We start from the raw sequence: 22,750 nt of genomic DNA on the forward strand, positions 1-22,750 counted from the left end.
CATTTTGTCCCAAAACATGCTAAAACCAAGAAAACATTGCTTAGAATCTGTAAACAGCTATGTTAGTGTTTCTAGGGTTAAAATGTGTCTTAATCCAGTGCAAATGACTAATTATAAGAGTTTGAGATTGATGTGGAGAGTTTAAAAGCCACTTATACCCATTTTGTCCCAAAACAGGCTAAAACCAAGAAAACATTGCTTAGAAGCTGTAAATAGCTATGTTAGTGTTTCTGGGGTTAAAATGTGTCTTAATCCAATGCAACTAACTAATTATAAGAGTTTGAGATTGATGTGGATAGTTTAAAAGCCACTTATACCCATTTTGTCCCAAAACAGGCTAAAACCAAGAAAACATTGCTTAGAAGCTATAAATAGCTATGTTAGTGTTTCTGGGGTTAAAATGTGTCTTAATCCAATGCAGCTGACTAGTTATAAGAGTTTGAGATGGATGTGGAGAGTTTAAAAGCCACTTATAACCATTTTGTCCCAAAACATGCTAAAACCAAGAAAACATTGCTTAGAAGCTGTAAACAGCTATGTTAGTGTTTCTGGGGTTAAAATGTGTCTTAATCCAGTGCAAATGACTAATTATAAGAGTTTGAGATTGATGTGGAGAGTTTAAAAGCCACTTATACCCATTTTGTCCCAAAACAGGCTAAAACCAAGAAAACATTGCTTAGAAGCTGTAAATAGCTATGTTAGTGTTTCTGGGGTTAAAATGTGTCTTAATCCAATGCAACTAACTAATTATAAGAGTTTGAGATAGATGTGGATAGTTTAAAAGCCACTTATACCCATTTTGTCCCAAAACAGGCTAAAACCAAGAAAACATAGCTTAGAAGCACTAAACAGCTTTGTTAGTGTTTCTGGGGTTAAAATGTGTCTTAATCCAATGCAACTAACTAATTATAAGAGTTTGAGATAGATGTGGATAGTTTAAAAAACCACTTATACCCATTTTGTCCCAAAACAGGCTAAAACCAAGAAAACATTGCTTAGAAGCTGTAAATAGCTATGTTAGTGTTTCAGGGGTTAAAATGTGTCTTAATCCAATGCAGATGACTAGTTATAAGAGTTTGAAATGGATGTGGAGAGTTTAAAAGCCACTTATACGCATTTTGTCCTAAAACAGGCTAAAACCAAGAAAACATTGCTTAGAAGCACCAAACAGCTTTGTTAGTGTTTCTGGGGTTAAAATGTATCTTAATCCAATGCAACTAACTAATTATAAGAGTTTGAGATAGATGTGGATAGTTTAAAAGCCACTTATACCCATTTTGTCCCAAAACAGGCTAAAACCAAGAAAACATTGCTTAGAAGCTGTAAATAGCTATGTTAGTGTTTCTGGGGTTAAAATGTGTCTTAATCCAATGCTTCTGACTAGTTATAAGAGTTTGAGATGGATGTGGAAAGTTTAAAAGCCACTTATACCCATTTTGTCCCAAAATAGGCTAAAACCAAGAAAACATTGCTTAGAAGCACTAAACAGCTTTGTTAGTGTTTCTGGGGTTAAAATGTGTCTTAATCCAATGCAACTAGCTAATTATAAGAGTTTGAGATAGATGTGGATAGTTTAAAAGCCACTTATACCCATTTTGTCCCAAAACAGGCTAAAACCAAGAAAACATTGCTTAGAAGCTGTAAACAGCTTTGTTAGTGTTTCTGGGGTTAAAATGTGTCTTAATCCAATGCAACTAACTAATTATAAGAGTTTGAGATAGATGTGGATAGTTTAAAAGCCACTTATACCCATTTTGTCCCAAAACAGGCTAAAACCAAGAAAACGTTGCTTAGAAGCTGTAAACAACTATGTTAGTGTTTTTGGGGTTAAAATGTGTCTTAATCCAATGCAAATGACTAATTATAAGAGTTTGAGATTGATGTGGAGAGTTTAAAAGCCAATTATACCCATTTTGTCCCAAAACAGGCTAAAACCAAGAAAACATTGCTTAGAAGCTGTAAATAGCTATGTTAGTGTTTCTGGGGTTAAAATGTGTCTTAATCCAATGCAGCTGACTAGTTATAAGAGTTTGAGATAGATGTGGATAGTTTAAAAGCCACTTATACCCATTTTGTCTCAAAACAGGCTAAAACCAAGAAAACATTGTTAAGAAGCTGTAAATAGCTATGTTAGTGTTTCTGGGGTTAAAATGTGTCTTAATCCAATGTAGCTGACTAGTTATAAGAGTTTGAGATGGATGTGGAAAGTTTAAAAGCCACTTATACCTATTTTATCCCAAAACAGGCTAAAACCAAGAAAACATTGCTTAGAAGCACTAAACAGCTTTGTTAGTGTTTCTGGGGTTAAAATGTGTCTTAATCCAATGCAACTAACTAATTATAAGAGTTTGAGATAGATGTGGATAGTTTAAAAGCCACTTATACCCATTTCGTCCCAAAACAGGCTAAAACCAAGAAAACATTGCTTAGAAGCTGTAAATAGCTATGTTAGTGTTTTTGGTGTTAAAATGTGTCTTAATCCAATGCAAATGACTAATTATAAGAGTTTGAGATTTATGTGGAGAGTGTAAAAGCCACCTATACCCATTTTGTCCCAAAACAGGCTAAACCAAGAAAACATTGCTTAGAAGCACCAAACAACTTTGTTAGTGTTTCTGGGGTTAAAATGTGACCTAATCCAATGCAACTAACTAATTATAAGATTTTGGGATAGATGTGGGGAGTTTAATAGCCACTTATACCCATTTTGTCCCAAAAAGGCTAAAACCAAGAAAACATTGCTTAGAAGCACTAAACAGCTTTGTTAGTGTTTCTGGGGTTAAAATGTGTCTTAATCCAATGCAACTAACTAATTATAAGAGTTTGAGATAGATGTGGATAGTTTAAAAAACCACTTATACCCATTTCGTCCCAAAACAGGCTAAAACCAAGAAAACATTGCTTAGAAGCTGTAAATAGCTATGTTAGTGTTTCAGGGGTTAAAATGTGTCTTAATCCAATGCAGATGACTAGTTATAAGAGTTTGAAATGGATGTGGAGAGTTTAAAAGCCACTTATACGCATTTTGTCCTAAAACAGGCTAAAACCAAGAAAACATTGCTTAGAAGCACCAAACAGCTTTGTTAGTGTTTCTGGGGTTAAAATGTATCTTAATCCAATGCAACTAACTAATTATAAGAGTTTGAGATAGATGTGGATAGTTTAAAAGCCACTTATACCCATTTTGTCCCAAAACAGGCTAAAACCAAGAAAACATTGCTTAGAAGCTGTAAATAGCTATGTTAGTGTTTCTGGGGTTAAAATGTGTCTTAATCCAATGCTGCTGACTAGTTATAAGAGTTTGAGATGGATGTGGAAAGTTTAAAAGCCACTTATACCCATTTTGTCCCAAAATAGGCTAAAACCAAGAAAACATTGCTTAGAAGCACTAAACAGCTTTGTTAGTGTTTCTGGGGTTAAAATGTGTCTTAATCCAATGCAACTAACTAATTATAAGAGTTTGAGATAGATGTGGATAGTTTAAAAGCCACTTATACCCATTTTGTCCCAAAACAGGCTAAAACCAAGAAAACATTGCTTAGAAGCTGTAAACAGCTTTGTTAGTGTTTCTGGGGTTAAAATGTGTCTTAATCCAATGCAACTAACTAATTATAAGAGTTTGAGATAGATGTTGATAGTTTAAAAGCCACTTATACCCATTTTGTCCCAAAACAGGCTAAAACCAAGAAAACGTTGCTTAGAAGCTGTAAACAACTATGTTAGTGTTTTTGGGGTTAAAATGTGTCTTAATCCAATGCAAATGACTAATTATAAGAGTTTGAGATTGATGTGGAGAGTTTAAAAGCCACTTATACCCATTTTGTCCCAAAACAGGCTAAAACCAAGAAAACATTCTTAGAAGCACCAAACAGCTTTGTTAGTGTTTCTAGGGTTAAAATGTGTCTTAATCCAATGCAACTAACTAATTATAAGAGTTTGAGATAGATGTGGATAGTTTAAAAGCCACTTATACCCATTTTGTCCCAAAACAGGCTAAAACCAAGAAAACATTGTTTAGAAGCTGTAAATAGATATGTTAGTGTTTCTGGGGTTAAAATGTGTCTTAATCCAATGCAACTAACTAATTATAAAAGTTTGAGATAGATGTGGATAGATTAAAAGCCACTTATACCCATTTTGTCCCAAAACAGGCTAAAACCAAGAAAACATTGCTTAGAAGCTGTAAAAAGCTATGTTAGTGTTTCTGGGGTTAAAATGTGTCTTAATCCAATGCATCTGACTAGTTATAAGAGTTTGAGATGGATGTGGAAAGTTTAAAAGCCACTTATACCCATTTTGTCCCAAAACAGGCTAAACCAAGAAAACATTGCTTAGAAGCACTTAACAGCTTTGTTAGTGTTTCTGGGGTTAAAATGTGTCTTAATCCAATGCAACTAGCTAATTATAAGAGTTTGAGATAGATGTGGATAGTTTAAAAGCCACTTATACCCATTTTGTCCCAAAACAGGCTAAAACTAAGAAAACATTGCTTAGAAGCTGTAAACAGCTTTGTTAGTGTTTCTGGGGTTAAAATGTGTCTTAATCCAATGCAACTAACTAATTATAAGAGTTTGAGATAGATGTGGATAGTTTAAAAGCCACTTATACCCATTTTGTCCCAAAACAGGCTAAAACCAAGAAAACGTTGCTTAGAAGCTGTAAACAACTATGTTAGTGTTTTTGGGGTTAAAATGTGTCTTAATCCAATGCAAATGACTAATTATAAGAGTTTGAGATTGATGTGGAGAGTTTAAAAGCCAATTATACCCATTTTGTCCCAAAACAGGCTAAAACCAAGAAAACATTGCTTAGAAGCTGTAAATAGCTATGTTAGTGTTTCTGGGGTTAAAATGTGTCTTAATCCAATGCAGCTGACTAGTTATAAGAGTTTGAGATAGATGTGGATAGTTTAAAAGCCACTTATACCCATTTTGTCTCAAAACAGGCTAAAACCAAGAAAACATTGTTAAGAAGCTGTAAATAGCTATGTTAGTGTTTCTGGGGTTAAAATGTGTCTTAATCCAATGTAGCTGACTAGTTATAAGAGTTTGAGATGGATGTGGAAAGTTTAAAAGCCACTTATACCTATTTTATCCCAAAACAGGCTAAAACCAAGAAAACATTGCTTAGAAGCACTAAACAGCTTTGTTAGTGTTTCTGGGGTTAAAATGTGTCTTAATCCAATGCAACTAACTAATTATAAGAGTTTGAGATAGATGTGGATAGTTTAAAAGCCACTTATACCCATTTCGTCCCAAAACAGGCTAAAACCAAGAAAACATTGCTTAGAAGCTGTAAATAGCTATGTTAGTGTTTTTGGTGTTAAAATGTGTCTTAATCCAATGCAAATGACTAATTATAAGAGTTTGAGATTTATGTGGAGAGTGTAAAAGCCACCTATACCCATTTTGTCCCAAAACAGGCTAAACCAAGAAAACATTGCTTAGAAGCACCAAACAACTTTGTTAGTGTTTCTGGGGTTAAAATGTGACCTAATCCAATGCAACTAACTAATTATAAGATTTTGGGATAGATGTGGGGAGTTTAATAGCCACTTATACCCATTTTGTCCCAAAAAGGCTAAAACCAAGAAAACATTGCTTAGAAGCACTAAACAGCTTTGTTAGTGTTTCTGGGGTTAAAATGTGTCTTAATCCAATGCAACTAACTAATTATAAGAGTTTGAGATAGATGTGGATAGTTTAAAAAACCACTTATACCCATTTCGTCCCAAAACAGGCTAAAACCAAGAAAACATTGCTTAGAAGCTGTAAATAGCTATGTTAGTGTTTCAGGGGTTAAAATGTGTCTTAATCCAATGCAGATGACTAGTTATAAGAGTTTGAAATGGATGTGGAGAGTTTAAAAGCCACTTATACGCATTTTGTCCTAAAACAGGCTAAAACCAAGAAAACATTGCTTAGAAGCACCAAACAGCTTTGTTAGTGTTTCTGGGGTTAAAATGTATCTTAATCCAATGCAACTAACTAATTATAAGAGTTTGAGATAGATGTGGATAGTTTAAAAGCCACTTATACCCATTTTGTCCCAAAACAGGCTAAAACCAAGAAAACATTGCTTAGAAGCTGTAAATAGCTATGTTAGTGTTTCTGGGGTTAAAATGTGTCTTAATCCAATGCAACTAACTAATTATAAGAGTTTGAGATAGATGTTGATAGTTTAAAAGCCACTTATACCCATTTTGTCCCAAAATAGGCTAAAACCAAGAAAACATTGCTTAGAAGCACTAAACAGCTTTGTTAGTGTTTCTGGGGTTAAAATGTGTCTTAATCCAATGCAACTAACTAATTATAAGAGTTTGAGATAGATGTGGATAGTTTAAAAGCCACTTATACCCATTTTGTCCCAAAACAGGCTAAAACCAAGAAAACATTGCTTAGAAGCTGTAAACAGCTTTGTTAGTGTTTCTGGGGTTAAAATGTGTCTTAATCCAATGCAACTAACTAATTATAAGAGTTTGAGATAGATGTTGATAGTTTAAAAGCCACTTATACCCATTTTGTCCCAAAACAGGCTAAAACCAAGAAAACGTTGCTTAGAAGCTGTAAACAACTATGTTAGTGTTTTTGGGGTTAAAATGTGTCTTAATCCAATGCAAATGACTAATTATAAGAGTTTGAGATTGATGTGGAGAGTTTAAAAGCCACTTATACCCATTTTGTCCCAAAACAGGCTAAAACCAAGAAAACATTCTTAGAAGCACCAAACAGCTTTGTTAGTGTTTCTAGGGTTAAAATGTGTCTTAATCCAATGCAACTAACTAATTATAAGAGTTTGAGATAGATGTGGATAGTTTAAAAGCCACTTATACCCATTTTGTCCCAAAACAGGCTAAAACCAAGAAAACATTGTTTAGAAGCTGTAAATAGATATGTTAGTGTTTCTGGGGTTAAAATGTGTCTTAATCCAATGCAACTAACTAATTATAAAAGTTTGAGATAGATGTGGATAGATTAAAAGCCACTTATACCCATTTTGTCCCAAAACAGGCTAAAACCAAGAAAACATTGCTTAGAAGCTGTAAAAAGCTATGTTAGTGTTTCTGGGGTTAAAATGTGTCTTAATCCAATGCATCTGACTAGTTATAAGAGTTTGAGATGGATGTGGAAAGTTTAAAAGCCACTTATACCCATTTTGTCCCAAAACAGGCTAAACCAAGAAAACATTGCTTAGAAGCACTTAACAGCTTTGTTAGTGTTTCTGGGGTTAAAATGTGTCTTAATCCAATGCAACTAACTAATTATAAGAGTTTGAGATAGATGTGGATAGTTTAAAAGCCACTTATACCCATTTTGTCCCAAAACAGGCTAAAACCAAGAAAACATTGCTTAGAAGCTGTAAATAGCTATGTTAGTGTTTCTGGGGTTAAAATGTGTCTTAATCCAATGCAGCTGACTAGTTATAAGAGTTTGAGATGGATGTGGAAAGTTTAAAAGCCACTTATACCCATTTTATCCCAAAACAGGCTAAAACCAAGAAAACATTGCTTAGAAGCACTAAACAGCTTTGTTAGTGTTTCTGGGGTTAAAATGTGTCTTAATCCAATGCAACTAACTAATTATAAGAGTTTGAGATAGATGTGGATAGTTTAAAAGCCACTTATACCCATTTTGTCCCAAAACAGGCTAAAACCAAGAAAACATTGCTTAGAAGCTGTAAATAGCTATGTTAGTGTTTTTGGGGTTAAAATGTGTCTTAATCCAATGCAAATGACTAATTATAAGAGTTTGAAATTTATGTGGAGAGTGTAAAAGCCACTTATACCCATTTTGTCCCAAAACAGGCTAAACCAAGAAAACATTGCTTAGAAGCACCAAACAGCTTTGTTAGTGTTTCTGGGGTTAAATTGTGTCTCAATCCAATGCAGCTGACTAGTTATAAGAGTTTGAGATGGATGTGGGAAGTTTAAAAGCCACTTATACCCATTTTGTCCCAAAACAGGCTAAAACCAAGAAAACATTGCTTAGAAGCACTAAACAGCTTTGTTAGTGTTTCTGGGGTTAAAATGTGTCTTAATCCAATGCAACTAACTAATTATAAGAGTTTGAGATAGATGTGGATAGTTTAAAAGCCACTTATACCCATTTTGTCCCAAAACAGGCTAAAACCAAGAAAACATTGCTTAGAAGCAGTAAATAGCTATGTTAGTGTTTCTGGGGTAAAAATGTGTCTTAATCCAATGCAGCTGACTAGTTATAAGAGTTTGAGATGGATGTGGAAAGTTTAAAAGCCACTTATACCCATTTTGTCCCAAAACAGGCTAAAACCAAGAAAACATTGCTTAGAAGCTGTAAATAGCTATGTTAGTGTTTCTGGGGTTAAAATGTGTCTTAATCCAATGCAGCTGACTAGTTATAAGAGTTTGAGATGGATGTGGAAAGTTTAAAAGCCACTTATACCCATTTTATCCCAAAACAGGCTAAAACCAAGAAAACATTGCTTAGAAGCACTAAACAGCTTTGTTAGTGTTTCTGGGGTTAAAATGTGTCTTAATCCAATGCAACTAACTAATTATAAGAGTTTGAGATAGATGTGGATAGTTTAAAAGCCACTTATACCCATTTTGTCCCAAAACAGGCTAAAACCAAGAAAACATTGCTTAGAAGCTGTAAATAGCTATGTTAGTGTTTTTGGTGTTAAAATGTGTCTTAATCCAATGCAAATGACTAATTATAAGAGTTTGAGATTTATGTGGAGAGTGTAAAAGCCACCTATACCCATTTTGTCCCAAAACAGGCTAAACCAAGAAAACATTGCTTAGAAGCACCAAACAGCTTTGTTAGTGTTTCTGGGGTTAAAATGTGACCTAATTCAATGCAACTAACTAATTATAAGATTTTGGGATAGATGTGGGGAGTTTAATAGCCACTTATACCCATTTTGTCCCAAAAAGGCTAAAACCAAGAAAACATTGCTTAGAAGCACTAAACAGCTTTGTTAGTGTTTCTGGGGTTAAAATGTGTCTTAATCCAATGCAACTAACTAATTATAAGAGTTTGAGATAGATGTGGATAGTTTAAAAGCCACTTATACCCATTTTGTCCCAAAACAGGCTAAAACCAAGAAAACATTGCTTAGAAGCTGTAAATAGCTATGTTAGTGTTTCTGGGGTTAAAATGTGTCTTAATCCAATGCAGCTGACTAGTTATAAGAGTTTGAGATGGATGTGGAGAGTTTAAAAGCCACTTATAACCATTTTGTCCCAAAACATGCTAAAACCAAGAAAACATTGCTTAGAATCTGTAAACAGCTATGTTAGTGTTTCTAGGGTTAAAATGTGTCTTAATCCAGTGCAAATGACTAATTATAAGAGTTTGAGATTGATGTGGAGAGTTTAAAAGCCACTTATACCCATTTTGTCCCAAAACAGGCTAAAACCAAGAAAACATTGCTTAGAAGCTGTAAATAGCTATGTCAGTGTTTCTGGGGTTAAAATGTGTCTTAATCCAATGCAACTAACTAATTATAAGAGTTTGAGATAGATGTGGATAGTTTAAAAAACCACTTATACCCATTTTGTCCCAAAACAGGCTAAAACCAAGAAAACATTGCTTAGAAGCTGTAAATAGCTATGTTAGTGTTTCAGGGGTTAAAATGTGTCTTAATCCAATGCAGATGACTAGTTATAAGAGTTTGAAATGGATGTGGAGAGTTTAAAAGCCACTTATACGCATTTTGTCCTAAAACAGGCTAAAACCAAGAAAACATTGCTTAGAAGCACCAAACAGCTTTGTTAGTGTTTCTGGGGTTAAAATGTATCTTAATCCAATGCAACTAACTAATTATAAGAGTTTGAGATAGATGTGGATAGTTTAAAAGCCACTTATACCCATTTTGTCCCAAAACAGGCTAAAACCAAGAAAACATTGCTTAGAAGCTGTAAATGGCTACGTTAGTGTTTCTGGGGTTAAAATGTGTCTTAATCCAATGCTGCTGACTAGTTATAAGAGTTTGAGATGGATGTGGAAAGTTTAAAAGCCACTTATACCCATTTTATCCCAAAACAGGCTAAAACCAAGAAAACATTGCTTAGAAGCACTAAACAGCTTTGTTAGTGTTTCTGGGGTTAAAATGTGTCTTAATCCAATGCAACTAACTAATTATAAGAGTTTGAGATAGATGTGGATAGTTTAAAAGCCACTTATACCCATTTTGTCCCAAAACAGGCTAAAACCAAGAAAACATTGCTTAGAAGCTGTAAATAGCTATGTTAGTGTTTTTGGTGTTAAAATGTGTCTTAATCCAATGCAAATGACTAATTATAAGAGTTTGAGATTTATGTGGAGAGTGTAAAAGCCACCTATACCCATTTTGTCCCAAAACAGGCTAAACCAAGAAAACATTGCTTAGAAGCACCAAACAGCTTTGTTAGTGTTTCTGGGGTTAAAATGTGACCTAATCCAATGCAACTAACTAATTATAAGATTTTGGGATAGATGTGGGGAGTTTAATAGCCACTTATACCCATTTTGTCCCAAAAAGGCTAAAACCAAGAAAACATTGCTTAGAAGCACTAAACAGCTTTGTTAGTGTTTCTGGGGTTAAAATGTGTCTTAATCCAATGCAACTAACTAATTATAAGAGTTTGAGATAGATGTGGATAGTTTAAAAGCCACTTATACCCATTTTGTCCCAAAACAGGCTAAAACCAAGAAAACATTGCTTAGAAGCTGTAAATAGCTATGTTAGTGTTTCTGGGGTAAAAATGTGTCTTAATCCAATGCAGCTGACTAGTTATAAGAGTTTGAGATGGATGTGGAAAGTTTAAAAGCCACTTATACCCATTTTGTCCCAAAACAGGCTAAAACCAAGAAAACATTGCTTAGAAGCTGTAAATAGCTATGTTAGTGTTTCTGGGGTTAAAATGTGTCTTAATCCAATGCAGCTGACTAGTTATAAGAGTTTGAGATGGATGTGGAAAGTTTAAAAGCCACTTATACCCATTTTATCCCAAAACAGGCTAAAACCAAGAAAACATTGCTTAGAAGCACTAAACAGCTTTGTTAGTGTTTCTGGGGTTAAAATGTGTCTTAATCCAATGCAACTAACTAATTATAAGAGTTTGAGATAGATGTGGATAGTTTAAAAGCCACTTATACCCATTTTGTCCCAAAACAGGCTAAAACCAAGAAAACATTGCTTAGAAGCTGTAAATAGCTATGTTAGTGTTTTTGGTGTTAAAATGTGTCTTAATCCAATGCAAATGACTAATTATAAGAGTTTGAGATTTATGTGGAGAGTGTAAAAGCCACCTATACCCATTTTGTCCCAAAACAGGCTAAACCAAGAAAACATTGCTTAGAAGCACCAAACAGCTTTGTTAGTGTTTCTGGGGTTAAAATGTGACCTAATTCAATGCAACTAACTAATTATAAGATTTTGGGATAGATGTGGGGAGTTTAATAGCCACTTATACCCATTTTGTCCCAAAAAGGCTAAAACCAAGAAAACATTGCTTAGAAGCACTAAACAGCTTTGTTAGTGTTTCTGGGGTTAAAATGTGTCTTAATCCAATGCAACTAACTAATTATAAGAGTTTGAGATAGATGTGGATAGTTTAAAAGCCACTTATACCCATTTTGTCCCAAAACAGGCTAAAACCAAGAAAACATTGCTTAGAAGCTGTAAATAGCTATGTTAGTGTTTCTGGGGTTAAAATGTGTCTTAATCCAATGCAGCTGACTAGTTATAAGAGTTTGAGATGGATGTGGAGAGTTTAAAAGCCACTTATAACCATTTTGTCCCAAAACATGCTAAAACCAAGAAAACATTGCTTAGAATCTGTAAACAGCTATGTTAGTGTTTCTAGGGTTAAAATGTGTCTTAATCCAGTGCAAATGACTAATTATAAGAGTTTGAGATTGATGTGGAGAGTTTAAAAGCCACTTATACCCATTTTGTCCCAAAACAGGCTAAAACCAAGAAAACATTGCTTAGAAGCTGTAAATAGCTATGTTAGTGTTTCTGGGGTTAAAATGTGTCTTAATCCAATGCAACTAACTAATTATAGGAGTTTGAGATAGATGTGGATAGTTTAAAAAACCACTTATACCCATTTTGTCCCAAAACAGGCTAAAACCAAGAAAACATTGCTTAGAAGCTGTAAATAGCTATGTTAGTGTTTCAGGGGTTAAAATGTGTCTTAATCCAATGCAGATGACTAGTTATAAGAGTTTGAAATGGATGTGGAGAGTTTAAAAGCCACTTATACGCATTTTGTCCTAAAACAGGCTAAAACCAAGAAAACATTGCTTAGAAGCACCAAACAGCTTTGTTAGTGTTTCTGGGGTTAAAATGTATCTTAATCCAATGCAACTAACTAATTATAAGAGTTTGAGATAGATGTGGATAGTTTAAAAGCCACTTATACCCATTTTGTCCCAAAACAGGCTAAAACCAAGAAAACATTGCTTAGAAGCTGTAAATAGCTACGTTAGTGTTTCTGGGGTTAAAATGTGTCTTAATCCAATGCTGCTGACTAGTTATAAGAGTTTGAGATGGATGTGGAAAGTTTAAAAGCCACTTATACCCATTTTGTCCCAAAACAGGCTAAAACCAAGAAAACATTCTTAGAAGCACCAAACAGCTTTGTTAGTGTTTCTAGGGTTAAAATGTGTCTTAATCCAATGCAACTAACTAATTATAAGAGTTTGAGATAGATGTGGATAGTTTAAAAGCCACTTATACCCATTTTGTCCCAAAACAGGCTAAAACCAAGAAAACATTGCTTAGAAGCTGTAAACAGCTTTGTTAGTGTTTCTGGGGTTAAAATGTGTCTTAATCCAATGCAACTAACTAATTATAAGAGTTTGAGATAGATGTGGATAGTTTAAAAGCCACTTATACCCATTTTGTCCCAAAACAGGCTAAAACCAAGAAAACGTTGCTTAGAAGCTGTAAACAACTATGTTAGTGTTTTTGGGGTTAAAATGTGTCTTAATCCAATGCAAATGACTAATTATAAGAGTTTGAGATTGATGTGGAGAGTTTAAAAGCCACTTATACCCATTTTGTCCCAAAACAGGCTAAAACCAAGAAAACATTCTTAGAAGCTGTAAATAGCTATGTTAGTGTTTCTGGGGTTAAAATGTGTCTTAATCCAATGCAACTAACTAATTATAAGAGTTTGAGATAGATGTGGATAGTTTAAAAGCCACTTATACCCATTTTGTCCCAAAACATGCTAATACCAAGAAAACATTTATTAAAAGCTGTAAACAGCTATGTTAGTGTTTCTGGGGTTAAAATGTGTCTTAATCCAATCCAAATGACTAATTATAAGAGTTTGAGATTGATGTGGAGAGTTTAAAAGCCACTTATACCCATTTTGTCCCAAAACAGGCTAAAACCAAGAAAACATTCTTAGAAGCACCAAACAGCTTTGTTAGTGTTTCTAGGGTTAAAATGTGTCTTAATCCAATGCAACTAACTAATTATAAGAGTTTGAGATAGATGTGGATAGTTTAAAAGCCACTTATACCCATTTTGTCCCAAAACAGGCTAAAACCAAGAAAACGTTGCTTAGAAGCTGTAAACAACTATGTTAGTGTTTTTGGGGTTAAAATGTGTCTTAATCCAATGCAAATGACTAATTATAAGAGTTTGAGATTGATGTGGAGAGTTTAAAAGCCACTTATACCCATTTTGTCCCAAAACAGGCTAAAACCAAGAAAACATTCTTAGAAGCACCAAACAGCTTTGTTAGTGTTTCTAGGGTTAAAATGTGTCTTAATCCAATGCAACTAACTAATTATAAGAGTTTGAGATAGATGTGGATAGTTTAAAAGCCACTTATACCCATTTTGTCCCAAAACAGGCTAAAACCAAGAAAACATTGTTTAGAAGCTGTAAATAGCTATGTTAGTGTTTCTGGGGTTAAAATGTGTCTTAATCCAATGCAGCTGACTAGTTATAAGAGTTTGAGATGGATGTGGAGAGTTTAAAAGCCACTTATACCCATTTTTTCCCAAAACAGGCTAAAACCAAGAAAACATTGCTTAGAAACACTAAACAGCTTTGTTAGTGTTTCTGGGGTTAAAATGTGTCTTAATCCAATGCAACTAACTAATTATAAGAGTTTGAGATAGATGTGGATAGTTTAAAAGCCACTTATACACATTTTGTCCCAAAATAGGCTAAAACCAAGAAAACATTGCTTAGAAGCTGTAAACAGCTATGTTAGTGTTTCTGGGGTTAAAATGTGTCTTAATCCAATGCAGCTGACTAGTTATAAGAGTTTGAGATGGATGTGGAGAGTTTAAAAGCCACTTATACCCATTTTGTCCCAAAACAGGCTAAAACCAAGAAAACATTGCTTAGAAGCTGTAAACAGCTATGTTAGTGATTTTGGGGTTAAAATGTGTCTTAATCCAATGCAAATGACTAATTATAAGAGTTTGAGATTGATGTGGAGAGTTTAAAGCCACTTATACCCATTTTTTCCCAAAACAGGCTAAAACCAAAAAAACATTGCTTAGAAGCACCAAACAGCTTTGTTAGTGTTTATGGGGTTAAAATGTGTCTTAATCCAATGCAACTAACTAATTATAAGAGTTTGAGATAGATGTGGATAGTTTAAAAAACCACTTATACCTATTTTGTCCCAAAACAGGCTAAAACCAAGAAAACATTGTTTAGAAGCTGTAAATAGCTATGTTAGTGTTTCTGGGGTTATAATGTGTCTTAATCCAATGCAGCTGACTAGTTATAAGAGTTTGAGATGGATGTGGAAAGTTTAAAAGCCACTTATACCCATTTTGTCCCAAAACAGGCTAAAACCAAGAAAACATTGCTTAGAAGCACTAAACAGCTTTGTTAGTGTTTCTGGGGTTTAAATGTGTCTTAATCCAATGCAACTAACTAATTATAAGAGTTTGAGATAGATGTGGATAGTTTAAAAGCCACTTATACCCATTTTGTCCCAAAACAGGCTAAAACCAAGAAAACATTGCTTAGAAGCTGTAAATAGCTATGTTAGTGTTTCTGGGGTTAAAATGTGTCTTAATCCAATGCATCTGACTAGTTATAAGAGTTTGAGATGGATGTGGAAAGTTTAAAAGCCACTTATACCCATTTTGTCCCAAAACAGGCTAAACCAAGAAAACATTGCTTAGAAGCACTTAACAGCTTTGTTAGTGTTTCTGGGGTTAAAATGTGTCTTAATCCAATGCAACTAACTAATTATAAGAGTTTGAGATAGATGTGGATAGTTTAAAAGCCACTTATACCCATTTTGTCCCAAAACAGGCTAAAACCAAGAAAACATTGCTTAGAAGCTGTAAATAGCTATGTTAGTGTTTCAGGGGTTAAAATGTGTCTTAATCCAATGCAGATGACTAGTTATAAGAGTTTGAAATGGATGTGGGGAGTTTAAAAGCCACTTATACGCATTTTGTCCTAAAACAGGCTAAAACCAAGAAAACATTGCTTAGAAGCACCAAACAGCTTTGTTTGTGTTTCTGGGGTTAAAATGTATCTTAATCCAATGCAACTAACTAATTATAAGAGTTTGAGATAGATGTGGATAGTTTAAAAGCCACTTATACCCATTTTGTCCCAAAACAGGCTAAAACCAAGAAAACATTGCTTAGAAGCTGTAAATAGCTACGTTAGTGTTTCTGGGGTTAAAATGTATCTTAATCCAATGCTGCTGACTAGTTATAAGAGTTTGAGATGGATGTGGAAAGTTTAAAAGCCACTTATACCCATTTTGTCCCAAAATAGGCTAAAACCAAGAAAACATTGCTTAGAAGCACTAAACAGCTTTGTTAGTGTTTCTGGGGTTAAAATGTGTCTTAATCCAATGCAACTAACTAATTATAAGAGTTTGAGATAGATGTGGATAGTTTAAAAGCCACTTATACCCATTTTGTCCCAAAACAGGCTAAAACCAAGAAAACATTGCTTAGAAGCTGTAAACAGCTTTGTTAGTGTTTCTGGGGTTAAAATGTGTCTTAATCCAATGCAACTAACTAATTATAAGAGTTTGAGATAGATGTGGATAGTTTAAAAGCCACTTATACCCATTTTGTCCCAAAACAGGCTAAAACCAAGAAAACGTTGCTTAGAAGCTGTAAACAACTATGTTAGTGTTTTTGGGGTTAAAATGTGTCTTAATCCAATGCAAATGACTAATTATAAGAGTTTGAGATTGATGTGGAGAGTTTAAAAGCCACTTATACCCATTTTGTCCCAAAACAGGCTAAAACCAAGAAAACATTCTTAGAAGCACCAAACAGCTTTGTTAGTGTTTCTAGGGTTAAAATGTGTCTTAATCCAATGCAACTAACTAATTATAAGAGTTTGAGATAGATGTGGATAGTTTAAAAGCCACTTATACCCATTTTGTCCCAAAACAGGCTAAAACCAAGAAAACGTTGCTTAGAAGCTGTAAACAACTATGTTAGTGTTTTTGGGGTTAAAATGTGTCTTAATCCAATGCAAATGACTAATTATAAGAGTTTGAGATTGATGTGGAGAGTTTAAAAGCCACTTATACCCATTTTGTCCCAAAACAGGCTAAAACCAAGAAAACATTCTTAGAAGCACCAAACAGCTTTGTTAGTGTTTCTAGGGTTAAAATGTGTCTTAATCCAATGCAACTAACTAATTATAAGAGTTTGAGATAGATGTGGATAGTTTAAAAGCCACTTATACCCATTTTGTCCCAAAACAGGCTAAAACCAAGAAAACATTGTTTAGAAGCTGTAAATAGCTATGTTAGTGTTTCTGGGGTTAAAATGTGTCTTAATCCAATGCAGCTGACTAGTTATAAGAGTTTGAGATGGATGTGGAGAGTTTAAAAGCCACTTATACCCATTTTTTCCCAAAACAGGCTAAAACCAAGAAAACATTGCTTAGAAACACTAAACAGCTTTGTTAGTGTTTCTGGGGTTAAAATTGAAAGAATTAATAGGATCGATTATGAGTTTAGTGAGAAGATTTGAATAACAAGAGAGTGAGAATCGTTGAGAGTATAGTAAGAGAGTATAGAGAGAGTATTGTGGAGAAAGAGATATTATCTCTTCTTACCTCATTTAGAACATAATTACAATCTACTTATAGACATATACAAAAGAATATACTAAGATGATCCTAGGCACATTTACATATAAAGATAGCGACATGTCCTTAAGAAGACATGTGATCCTTCCCACTTGCGCACTCTACACTAACGGCTATGAGGAGAAGGATCGAGAAGCTCTTGTGACCGTTGGAGGCTGGTGAACATGGAATGGACTCGTGATCCTCATGGGTTGAGCTTGGTAGGCCTTTAGCTTGGTAGGCCTTTAGCTGTACGGACGGCCCAATGGTGATGGTTGTACGGACGGATGTACGGACAAGATGTGTGTGCGGTTTCATACTCCCCCTCAAGCTTGATCATGAGCATTGATCAAGCTTGGACTCATGCACACCCACCTCATTAAAAACCTTAGTATAGAAAACCACTTGGGAAAAACTATACTTAAGGGAAAAAGAGTGTGGGTATCATGTGAAGACAATCATGGCCGAGTAAGATCTTTGAGGCCAAGTTTGGGGTGAATGTACTCACACACTTGTGGACTGGCCGCCTTGGTGAGAACGTCAGCCAATTGTTCAGAGCTCTCGGTGTGACATGGTAGAACAACTCCAAGTTTAATTTGCTCTCGGACTTTGTGGCAGTCGACTTCAATGTGCTTGGTTCTCTCATGGAACACCGAGTTTGTTGCGATGTGAATAGCTGCCTCATTGTCGCAATGCATAGTAATAGGCTTAGGTGACTCGATTCCAAGGTCCTTGATGAGTGCCTTGAGCCACATCAACTCGGTTGTTAACTTTCTCATGGCTCTATACTCCGATTCAGCACTTGATAGGGATACCACCTTTTGTTTCTTGCTCTTCCATGTGATCAAGTTGCCTCCTAGGAACGTGCAGTAGCCTGTAGTGGAGCGACGGTCTCCACGGTCTCCGGCGTAATCCGCATCACAATACCCTACTAGCTCCGTGCTTTCATTTCGACCCATCCATATGCCTTGCCCCGGCGAGCCCTTGAGATATTTGAGGATGCGGTTCACCATACCCCAATGATGCACGGTAGGACTTTGCATGTGTTGGCTCACCTGATTAACAGCAAAGCAAATATCAGGTCTAGTGATAGTAAGGTATATAAGCTTACCTACTAGCCGCCGGTATCGCTTGACGTCTTGAAATGGAGCTGCATCAAACTCCCCCTTTCCTCCGGCCTTATAGTTTTCATCAAGGGGTGTAGATACAGCTTTTGAACCTAGCTTCCCTGCTTCACTCAATAAATCAAGAGCATATTTTCTTTGTGATAAAAACAATCCTTCATTAGTCCTATATACTTCTATACCAAGAAAATATTTAAGTTCTCCTAGGTCTTTGATATCAAAAACTGACTTAAGGTAAGCCTTAGTCTCTTGAATGCCTACCTTGTCACTTCCAGTTATGATGATATCATCAACATAAACTAGAATGACTATAATACCTTTTTCACTTGGTAAGGTGAATAGAGTGTGGTCAGCCTCTGATTTGCGGAAGCCTTTCTCAAGGAGTGTGGTGCTTAACTTGTGATACCAAGCCCTAGGGGACTGTTTGAGTCCATAAATCGCCTTGTTCAGTTTTAATACTTTCCCGGGACCAATGATGTCTTCTAAACCCGGAGGTGGCCTCATATAAACTTCATCCTCGAGCTCTCCTTGTAAGAAGGCGTTCTTAACATCCATTTGCCATAAGTTCCAGTCAAGGTTGGTTGCAAGAGAGAGAACAACTCGAACCGTGTGAAGTTTGGCCACCGGTGCAAACGTATCTTGGTAGTCCTCCCCATACGTTTGAGTGAACCCCCTTGCAACGAGTCTGGCTTTGTAGCGTTCGATCTCCCCATCACTCTTATATTTAATGGTAAAGATCCACCTGGATGTCACAGCCTTCTTGCCTTTGGGTAAGTCAGCCTCGTCCCATGTATGATTGGCCTCCATTGCATTCGTCTCGGCATTGACAGCATCACACCATTCCTTATGATTCTTGGCTTCTTCATAGTCTTTGGGAATCCAATGAGCATCAATCTTGCCAAGAAACACTTGATGGTGTGGAGGAAAATGAGCCAAGGTGCATACCGCTTGAATCGGATGAGCTACAGCAACGTTGTTGTAGTAGACCCGAGTGTTTCGCCAATTGGAGAGGGGAAACTTGAGGCGTTCACTGCGGCGAAGTGGGATAACTTCCTGTGGTGTGGCCTCATCGTCATTGTCTTCCTCGGTGGGCACATAATCCTCATCACCGGAAGCATTGTCCACCGGAACTGAATTTAAACCATTTTCATCATCGGATTGTTCATCAAGTTCAGCCGAGTGTTCATCAAGTGCAGCCGAGGGATCATTGTCTAGAGACTCCGGCGGTGAAGTGGCCGGTGCATTGACTGGGGGTGCAGGTGTTGACGCGGGGGCATTGTCAACACCGAGTCTCTCGAGAAGGATGCGAAGGTTGTTAGCTCGGTCAGATGGTGAGGTGGACAAGTCTCGAAGGCTCTCCCAGTTCTTTTCCTCATAGAAGCCTTTAGACTCCACGAACTTAACATCACGAGAGACAAAAACGCGCTTCATGTTTGGCTCGTAGCACTTGTAGCCTTTTTGAGTCGTCGAGTACCCAAGGAACATGCTCTTAACACTCTTAGTATCAAGCTTGTCGCGTAGTTCTCCTGGCTTCAACACATAACACACGCAGCCAAATACTCTTAAATGATCAAATGAGGGTTTTACCTTGTTTATTACCTCAAACGGTGAACTGTCTTGAAGAACTTTGGTTGGTGTCCGGTTAATGAGGTAGCAAGCCGCAAGAACAGCATCTCCCCAAAACTTCTTTGGAACATTGGTGTGAAACATCATGGATCTTGCCACTTCCATGAGGTGCCTATTCTTCCTTTCAGCAACACCATTTTGTTGGGGTGTATATGGACAGCTTGTTTGATGAATAATCCCATGGTTTGCTAGGTATTGTTTGAAGGCATGGCTTGTATACTCTCCTCCATTATCTGATCTCAAAATTTTAATCTTTGCATTATAATGGTTAGTCACATATTTTTGAAAATTAGTGAAGGCTTCAAGAACTCTATCTTTAGAGGGAAGCAAGGTCAGCCAAGTATATTTTGATTTTTCATCAATAAAGGTCACAAAATATTTTTGATTTTCTCTAGACAAGCAAGGGGAAGTCCAAACATCTGAATGGATTAAATCAAAACAATTTTCATAAATAGTCATAGATTTAGGAAAAACAGCCTTGCAATGTTTACCAAGAATACATGCCTCACACTCATCATTTTTAAAAGAAATATTAGGAAACATTAATGATAAAGCTCTAGTATGAGGATGTCCTAGCCTAGCATGTAAAATAGAATCACTAGGTTTAATAATAACCGAATTAAAACAAGATGCAGTAGAAGAAGATAGATTCAAGTCCTCAAGCACATATAGATCATCCTTGGAACCTCCTTGACCAAGAACTTTACTTGTCTCAATATCCTGAAAATGAACCTTGTTAGGACCAAATATTGCATAACAATTTAAATCAGTGGTGGCCCTCTTAACTGATAGCAAATTAGATGTGAAATTTGGCATATAGAAAGCTTTAGTTTCTTTGTTAAATAACTTTAAATTCCCTATGCCTTTAATTGGAACTTTCTCACCATTAGCTATCACAACATTACCATTAGCAGGCTTAATATCACTCATTAACCTAGAATCACTAATCATGTGATGAGATGCACCAGAATCAACAATAAGAGACTTAGTTTTGTTTGAAGTAAGAAACGCCTTACCGGTGGCCTCCTTGAGGGCTTTGATGAGCGCATCAAGGTCGGACCGCCTTACCAGCTCGGACGATGCTGCAGCAAGAGCAGTTCCACCGGTCACTTGTTGAGGCTGCTCAGAGATCAATGGCTCCCCCACGGCAGTTGCTTGGTGAGCTCTCGGTTGTCCTCCGCGGTTTGGTCGTCCACCTCGGATTGTTCCCGGTGGTGGTGCTAGATGCGGATGTAGGATCCAGCAGCGGCTCTTGAAGTGGCCAAGTTTCTTACAGTGCTCACAAACCGGCGGGTTGTTCTTGTCCTCCGGTCGGTAGTAGCCTTTGTTTGCTGATGCCATCTCAGCTTTGTTAGCGGTCACCAGCTCTCCCTTGCTGCCGAACAATCCCATGGAGCCATGCTCCTTTTGAATTTGGTTACAAACATCATCAAGGCTTGGGAGTTTATCTGACCGCAAGATGTGTTTGATGAGATCATTGTAGGAGGGGTTTAGGGTCAAGAGCAGCCCAAACACTTTGTCTTGTTCACGCCTCTCGTTCAGTATGGCCGGATCAATTGTCGCCGGTCGCAGCATTTCTAGTTCAGCCCAAAGGGACCTAAACTTCCCAAAATGCTTTGTAAACTCCATATCCTCTTGATTGAGGTTATTGATGGCCCTTTTAATCTCGAAGATACGATTGACATTGGTAATATTACCAAAAACGTTCTTGAGGGTGTCCCACAAGTCCTTCGCCGTCTCGCAGTAGGAGTAGGCTTCAAGAATGGGGGCATCTAGAGAGTTTTGAATGATGGCTAAGACCCCTTGGTCTTCTTGGAACCATTTGTTCTTTTCATCTCCGGCAAGTTCCTTGCCGTCCTTGGTGGCCTCACCACTCGGAGCTTCGCTCTTCTCAACGTGAGACCAAAGGCCTCGGCCACAAAGGGCAGTTTTCGTGGTCCTCGCCCACAGCAGATAGTTCTCTCCCTTGAGAGTCACCGGAACAACCATGGTTTTGACACTTTCCATGATGAAGAGACCGTTAGGTAAAGCTATTATCCAACGGTTAAAGAAAATGACTTTCAAGTCAAAACAGAAAATGAGAGAGAAGGAGAAGCGGAAGTAAGTGATGATCAAAAACTTTAGAATGACGAGCAACCAGGCTCTGATACCATGAAAGAATTAATAGGATCGATTATGAGTTTAGTGAGAAGATTTGAATAACAAGAGAGTGAGAATCGTTGAGAGTATAGTAAGAGAGTATAGAGAGAGTATTGTGGAGAAAGAGATATTATCTCTTCTTACCTCATTTAGAACATAATTACAATCTACTTATAGACATATACAAAAGAATATACTAAGATGATCCTAGGCACATTTACATATAAAGATAGCGACATGTCCTTAAGAAGACATGTGATCCTTCCCACTTGCGCACTCTACACTAACGGCTATGAGGAGAAGGATCGAGAAGCTCTTGTGACCGTTGGAGGCTGGTGAACATGGAATGGACTCGTGATCCTCATGGGTTGAGCTTGGTAGGCCTTTAGCTTGGTAGGCCTTTAGCTGTACGGACGGCCCAATGGTGATGGTTGTACGGACGGATGTACGGACAAGATGTGTGTGCGGTTTCATAAAAATGTGTCTTAATCCAATGCAACTAACTAATTATAAGAGTTTGAGATAGATGTGGATAGTTTAAAAAACCACTTATACCTATTTTGTCCCAAAACAGGCTAAAACCAAGAAAACATTGCTTAGAAGCTGTAAATAGCTATGTTAGTGTTTCTGGGGTTAAAATGTGTCTTAATCCAATGCATCTGACTAGTTATAAGAGTTTGAGATGGATGTGGAAAGTTTAAAAGCCACTTATACCCATTTTGTCCCAAAACAGGCTAAACCAAGAAAACATTGCTTAGAAGCACTTAACAGCTTTGTTAGTGTTTCTGGGGTTAAAA

The sequence above is a fragment of the Camelina sativa genome, chromosome 15 (assembly GCF_030686135.1).
Source record: "Camelina sativa cultivar CO46 ecotype springtype chromosome 15, ASM3068613v1".
NCBI lineage: Eukaryota > Viridiplantae > Streptophyta > Magnoliopsida > Brassicales > Brassicaceae > Camelina > Camelina sativa.